Source organism: Lepeophtheirus salmonis, chromosome 13, assembly GCF_016086655.4.
Source record: "Lepeophtheirus salmonis chromosome 13, UVic_Lsal_1.4, whole genome shotgun sequence".
NCBI lineage: Eukaryota > Metazoa > Arthropoda > Copepoda > Siphonostomatoida > Caligidae > Lepeophtheirus > Lepeophtheirus salmonis.
This window is the reverse complement of record NC_052143.2, coordinates 35,021,927-35,027,926: the sequence shown is the minus strand read 5'-3', so window position 1 is coordinate 35,027,926 and position 6,000 is coordinate 35,021,927.

Genomic DNA, 6,000 nt, shown 5'->3' with positions numbered 1-6,000 from the left:
TACAACTTGTACAAACTGTACACTATACGTACCAACTAGTGTTGAGAATCGGTCCAAGAACGATTTTTTTTTCTCGGCTCGGTCCAAGATTGATTTTATTCTCGGCTCGGTTTAAAGTGATTTTTCTAGACCAAATTTAGACCGATATTTCGATCCCGACCGCGATATCAGAACATAGACCGAAATTAAATCATTTTTAGACTCTGAACAATTTTTTTTCTTTTAATAAACAGGGTCATTCAGGTAAATCCAGACCATGTTGAACTACATCCTGAACAATAAGGAAAGTATATAACTAGGTTATTTCATTTTAAAATGAGAGGTTGAGCCTTCACTTTAGGTTAGTTACACAATTATTCATTCAAAACTAGTATTTACGATGTAAGAGACCCGGAGGAAAACCATCGAATTGGCTTGCACGTTACAGAGTCCAGCATACATCAAGAAGATACTCGGGTATCCAAAAAACACAGTCTACAACCACTGGAAGTAGGAAGGTCAAATAAGATAAATCCCGGAGTGATAAAAACGCACTTCAATACTTCTCGTAGGCCTGAAATGTTCCTTGAAGTCATCTCCTGGGACTCCGATTAACACTCTTGACAAAAAGCGCTAAGTAAGCCGTGCAACATTATCCAGGCCCATAAATACTGACCTGAGGATGAAGTCATACCATCTCTACAAAAGACATATCCTTACAGACAAAATGAAGGCCAACAGAACTGCCTGCAGAAGAAAATTTCTAAACAATTTGAAGTCCTATGGTAAGCGATCCATCTTTTATTCGGATGAAAAGCAATGGAGTGTCGAGAGATCCCATAGCATCCAGAACATAGATAACTAATGTCCCCCACATCTTTAAAACTAAGTTTCTAGCCACAGACCCCCCATTTTCTTTGAGCCAAAGGAAGGGGTGGTTGCTGACAGGTACTAACATAGTGATACCTGGGATGAAAGCTAATGTCAATGGTGCCGAGTTCCTGTTTCAACAAGAATCGTCCTCTCTCAGAAGACCTCCAAGACACAAAACTTGTTTAAAGAAGAGAAGGTATCTTTTGGGACCCCCAGACGTGGCCTTCTATCTCCCCCTATATGAATCCCATAAATATTTTAAAGGGAGTTAGATAGGAAGATCTCATCCTAATTTCACACAACAACATCGATTCCTTGAAGGCCTCCATCATCAATTACAAAGTCTCCCCGTGGACGTGTCAAGGCCTACAAATCCTTTAGGTCTCGTATCGAGCGAATGATTGGCAAAAATGTCAAAAACATTCAATGATTTTTTCTTTTGTATTATTAAAACTTGTAAATAAAATTTCAAACCTCTACTTGCTTCCCCTATTGATCAAGAGGCAGGTAAAGGTAGTCTGTATTTACTTGAACGACCCCGTATATACTTATTTCCGGTCTCAATTTATGGACTGATTTTCTACCTTATGCGGATTTATGGTTGTAAAAATATGATTTATGCTACACTTTTTACTTCATATGACGTTATTATAGGTCCATGTTCACAATTTTAAAGCACACATGACGTCATCAACCATTCATCTAAAGAATCGGTCTAGACCGAACTTTAAATGGGAACAATTTTTTTGTAAGACCGATGTTGACCGATATTTTCCTTCAGACCGAATTACGTAATGCACCAAATTAGTTCGGTCCACTAAAAACCATAACGGTCTCGGACCAGTATTGGATTTTCAGGCTAAAGCCCAATAAATACCTACTAACTTACTAAAAGGCCGCTTTTAGGGGCAGCATTGGGGGGCTTTCTTCTGACCCCCGACTTATTATAAGAAATAGGGCAAACCCACGCCATGAAATAAAATAAATTAAATTAATTAAGTTAGGTATTTGTAAATTTATTTTCTCGAAAAAAATGTATTTTAACAAAAAAAGGGCATGCATTTTTTTTTTTTTTTTTTTTTTTTTTTTTTTTTTTTTTTTTTTTTTAAACAGGATTCAAAATTAAATTCAAATTTTAAAAAAGAAACAAAAGGGCACCACACATAAGTCTTTGGTTTATTTTTCCATAGGCCCGCTCACAGTAAAACCGACCCTGTCTTACTACATAACAATTTTAGTGATGGACTGTAATATAATCGATGATCGGGAATGGTTAAGAAAGAAGTGTGATGAAGCTCATATCAATAGTGCAGAGCTTACCAATAACATTGATGTCAAATGAGAAGCAACACGGTTTGTCATTTGAACGGACTCAGTCACGGTATTCTCATGGATAAAACCGTCCATGTATGTATTTCGAAGGTCTCATAATCTGCTTTAATCTTTCCAGTAGAATAGGTTTTTTTTAATCAACATGTGGATTGGGATTATATTTATATAATCCAATATGTGTCGAATTTACATATTATTAAAATAAATTAAATCCTAAGACGCGTACGTCATATGAATACAACACATTGTATTAGAAATACCAAAGCGAGCCTTGTTCGAATTCATTAAATATTAATCATTCACAATATTGAATTTTGTTTTCTTTAGACAATACATTTCGAATCTTTTTGAAAATATTTCGCACAGGGCCCCTATTTTTTACGTTCAAGTGGGATTTTTTTTGAATGACTTAATTTGGTTCATAAATTATCTTTAGAAAAATACATTTTTTTAATAATTTTCATAAAAGATTTCTCAGTCATTTGATTCAATGTATAAAATATTAAATCTGCACTGATTTTACCTAGACATTTTTGTGCTTTTTGACTTTTCTGATTAGAGTCCATCAAATTTAGCTACATAATATTTCTTACACAAATATGTGCGTACTTGCTTGGAAAAGTGATATACGTGTATAATAATAAAATTATGAGTTAAAAGTGAAATCCTGGGTCCGTGTCAATCTAAGAGATAAATATATTCATCCAAGTGTTATCTCAACAGGGCCTGCAAAAAAGAAAAGTGCCGGTTGTTTTTGTCACTCCTTCTCATGCAAAAAAGAGGTGTATAATTATAGTCACTGTTTAACGTCTGACACGACTTCGGTGTAGATGCCCGGTGTTAGTATCGCTGTAAAACTCAACAGGGTTGGAAACGATAATCATGACTGAAAACATTATGAAAGCTGAAAAAGCCAAACTCAATGCATAGCTAATATCTCAGATGCCTCGGAGTAATTTGATTTTTTTGACAGAAATTCGACTTTCTCTTATAGCAGGGGTCGGGGAACAAGGGTAAATTACCCTAAGTAGGGTCATTTAGAAATTTTTTGGGGTTATGGGAGTACTATTTCCTTGTGTTAAATGAAATAAATAGCATGCCACTATGAGGGCGTCTGCAGGAAGTGACTGGGGGAAAGTGGTCCCCCCCAAAAAAAACTATATATATATTTTGGAATTTTTGCTTATTACTTGAAATTTTTTTTGGTCTGGATGAAAAAAAATTAATGCAAAATTAAAAATTAGGGGTAAAAATAATATAATTTTAGTGGAAAACTATGGCTCTTTGAATTTTTTTTTCAAAAATATTTGAAACACTTTTTCAAAAAATTTAATTATTTCAAATTTTATCCAAAAACTGTAATATTTGAAATTTGTTTCTGAAAAATTTAATTTTTCAAATTTGTTAAAAGCAATACTTAATTTTTCTAATTTTTTGAAGAAATCTAATTTCCTAGGAATAGCTATATAATATTGAAATTTTTTACAAGAAATTTCATATTTAATTCATTTTAAATTAACATATGAAATTTAGTTCTCGAATTTTTTGGAAAATCTGTGGATTTTTCGAAAAAAAATTCAAAAAACCAAGCCTCCCCCCCCAAAAAATATTATATTGCGTGCACTATTTTGGTGTAAATTAGTTTTGCCATAAGTTATTTTGGGGTAAAGTTAAAAAAAAGTTACCCAATCTTTCTCTCAGAGTTTAAAATTTGAAATCCTGTCTGCTTTTGATTGGATAGAGGGCGCCCAAGTGTCTAAGTGTTCTCGTACATCAAACAGTCCGTCTAGTCTGTGTTATGCATAGAATATATCATATATTGTAACTGACTCACAGTTGTAGGATATTTTGACTTTTTGATTTCAATGCCTCCGCTATATAAAATGGTGGAAATGGTACGTAATGAGTATAGTTCGTGTTTTTTAATAAATCTGAAAATACTCGATCAGCAAAATTCGGCTCATAGATCGTTACTAATATTATTTAAAAAGTGAGGGGGGTCATTTGTTTATTTTTTCATATTTATTAGTGTTTTGAAGGATGACTGTTCGAATAGGAATTAGCTCCTGTTATTAATTATTACAATATGAGCACTTCATACTATTAAATGAATGATTGTATGGGAAGAGCCATGGGTCCAAGAGCTATCAATTGATTTTAAGGAATTTTCCTTAGTCTTTTTGGAGAAGACAAGAGAATACAGTATCAATATTTTTTGACGTCGCGACAGCAGACGAGTGAAAAAAGATAATTGATCAGAAATATAGTATCTCACCCTAAAAGTTTATCGGTTTTAAGAAAAATAATTAGTTTTTCAATCTATCGATGATCATGTCTTAGATTCATCTCCTAAATCAAAGCATATATTCGCACTGATTCAATCTATTTTCAAATGCTACATAGGTATAAAATTATAACATTTGAAAGTGAGAAGATTCAAGGAACCAAAATTTAGAGCATGCCCACGAATCTTATTTAATTGAAGAACAATCAGAATAATTTCCCAAAGCCATCATTCATATTTTGAAGGACATAATAAAATTATATTTAAATTTAAAAATTGGAATAAATATTAATATATTTCATAAAATGATTTGTTTAAAAATATTTTATTAACCTATTGATATAATTATGGTAATAAATTATTATATTACAATAAATATTTCAAAAAATAAAGATATTTGAAGCGTCCTCAATGTTTTAAACATACTCCAACATTACAATTCGACTTTTGGTCAACCATTTCTTCCTTTTTGACGCCGTCAAGTACTTCTTAATATAATCACTCTATGTATGTACATTAAAGTGATGGGACGATTAATTGGAATCGGAAAATCGGCTATTCTTTCTGGAATATTTGAAATTTTTTCCGAAAAAATTAAATATTTGTTACTTTTATGTCTAATTTTTTTCATTTTTTTATGAGCAGCTCAGGAATTTGGAAACTTTTTTGGGAATAACTATGGATTTTTGAATATTTTTTTCAAAAAATTTAATACTTTGTGAATTTTTGGAAAAAGTTTATTAATCAAATTGTATATTTTAAATTTTTGTGTTCAAAAATTTTTAATTTTTTTGTGAACAACTGAAAAATTTGGAAACTTTTTTGCAAAAAAATTAATTTTTTGTGAATAGTTGTGAACTTTTGGAAAAGTTTATATATCAAATTATATATTTTACACTTTTATGTGTAAATTTTATTATTTTTGATTTTGAAGACTTATTTGTAATTTTTTTTTTTTTGGGGGGAGAATGACTATGGGTTTTTGATTTTTTTCTCAAAAAAATCTAATTTTTATGTAAATAGTCGTGAATTTTTGAAAAATAATTATATATAAAATTGTATATTTGAAAATTTTTTCTAAAAAATTAAATATTGGATTTTTTTGTGCCCAAAAATTTTTATTTTTTGTAAACGGATGAGGATTTAAGAAACTTTGTTGTAATTTTTTTTTTTTTTTTTTTGAGAATAACTATCCGTTTTTGATTTTTTTTTTCAAAAAATTAATTTTTGTAAATAGTTGTTAATTTTTGGAAAAAAATTATAACTCAAATTATATATTTGAAAAAAATTTAATATTTGATATTAAATTTTGAAATTTATTTCAAAAAAAAAAATATTTGAAATATAATTTTTCAAATATAAAAAATTTTCATTATTGGATTTTTTTCTACAAAAATATATACAATATATATATATATATATTGTATCTCTATAACAACGAATTGGAATTTGTACAAACCGTTTGTACAAATATATACACGTTCTCGACTTATTCACAGCGTTCGAACAAATACATAATATGAGAGATGTAA